Here is a 1910-nt window from a genome sequence, read left to right on the forward strand (position 1 = left end):
TTAACATTTTTGGTTGCAGTCGGAGTCTAGCCAACAACTACACGCTTCTACGCCCTTCTAGGAACATGAAACATTCCCATGACTTTACTGTTCCGTATATTACAATTTTCGCTTTTGTAGTTTGTATCTTTATTTATTCAAATGTTTGTTTTTAATGGGTATATTTGAGATAGTTTTATCTTATAAGCATATTTAGACACTGTTCTTTTATTCTTCTCAGCATCTAATGACCAACCACACTATGAATTCACATTTTAATAATCATTACATTTAAAATGAAAACAATAACAAGCTTTCATAACCACGTGGTTTTCATTCAGTTCACAAATTTCATTCAACCCCTAAAAGTATACTACAACACGATATGTACTACACTCCACACTCAATGAAAAAGCCAAAGCTTTTCATTGTTTTGTTAGCTTTTTGGTTAGGCATTTAACATTTCTGTTAGTTTACTGTTAAGCGTTAACATCGCACAAATGTTCTCAGCTTTTGCAAACAATGACTCATGGCCACAGACAAGTAACAACAAAATATTCATGTTTTTTAGCTAATATAAATACAGAAATGTGCATGTAATATATATTTTAACAATAGAATTACGTGAGTAAATAAGTTTTATTGTCAAATTCAATGTGGGTTGATAAATGTTCTAAGTGTGTAACTTGAACTGCGACATTTGACAAGAAGAGGGCAACAGGCAGCGTGGCCGAGCGGTCTAAGGCGCTGGTTTTAGGCACCAGTCCGAAAGGGCGTGGGTTCGAATCCCACCGCTGTCACAAACTTTTTGTTGACAAATTTTATTTTTTATTCTTTAATATGAATGTAATAGGTGTAAATAAATATAATAATAACACCCAAGGGGTTAAATTATATTTTTGTATATATAGCCAAATAAACTTTAGGACTCGACAATCATAGAATTTTTGAAGTAGGCTTTTTGGGAAGGTCTTGGCTTTTATTTTTTAAGGGTTTATCTAAGAATATTTTTTAGAGGTTTACTCTTGATTTTGAATCGTGTTTTTTGGCGTTTGATTTAAGTGTAAATCTTATTAAAAACATTTTAAGATTATGGGTTAAATGGCATCTTCACAGTTTAAGCATCGATTTTGTATAAAAAAAAAATAAAAAAAATAGGAACAGTTAGGCCTGGATTTTTAATGAATGAAGGCAAGAAAAAACTCAAAAAAAAAAAATGACATCTATAAAAACAAGGTACCAAAATACGGAAAGTAAAATTACAAGATGGGGAATTCGAGTGGGACCTGGGCGAAAGATTCAAATGGAGGTTATATCAAAATATGAATCTTTAAGGAGAATGCTCTTTGAAAAAGTTGTAAAACCACAGAAACACGGAATGCCAATTTTCAGCAACTTCGAAAATGTGCCTAAGATCATCAAAATGTAGACAATGGGTTGGTATAGTTATATGGACCTATACCTATAGCTGGTACGATCAGGAGTGTCGTAATACTACTGATGTGCAAAACGCAGCGTATAGGAAAACCTTGCAGACAGTAGAAACACGTAATGCAATGGAGAATTATCGGGAGAAAAGGAAAGAGGAGAAACGCATTTTCACAAAAAACGACATAAAAAACGTGAGCGTGAGCAAATCGAGATGTACAGGAGTCAAAATGAAGTCCGAAAATTTTACCAACGAGTAAAACACCAAACCGAAGGCTTTGGTGCAGGCACATCCTCCTGTAGAGATGATGAAGGAAACCTGGTGACAAATAAAGACAGCGTGCTGAGGATCTGGAAGGAGCATTTTGATAAATTTCTGGTATCAAATAGTAGCGGCGAAGAGGATACCCCGAACCAATAAGGATGAGGTCAGAATAGCAATCAATCGGCTGAAGAATAATAAAGAAGCAGGTACCGATGGGTTTCAAGCCGAACTATTCAAG

At 34.6% G+C, this 1910-nt stretch overlaps 1 non-coding gene across 1 annotated transcript; it reads left to right on the plus strand.

Moving 5' to 3' along the window:
* The first annotated feature begins 699 nt into the window (after positions 1 to 699).
* Positions 700 to 779, plus strand: Trnal-uag (transfer RNA leucine (anticodon UAG)). The gene has a single exon. It is a non-coding gene; the product is annotated as a tRNA-Leu (tRNA).
* The last annotated feature ends 1131 nt before the right edge of the window (positions 780 to 1910 follow it).

This window comes from Musca vetustissima, unplaced genomic scaffold (genome assembly GCF_032173495.1).
Source record: "Musca vetustissima isolate MV318-11 ecotype Yass unplaced genomic scaffold, APGP_CSIRO_Mvet_v1 utg29478, whole genome shotgun sequence".
Lineage (NCBI taxonomy): Eukaryota > Metazoa > Arthropoda > Insecta > Diptera > Muscidae > Musca > Musca vetustissima.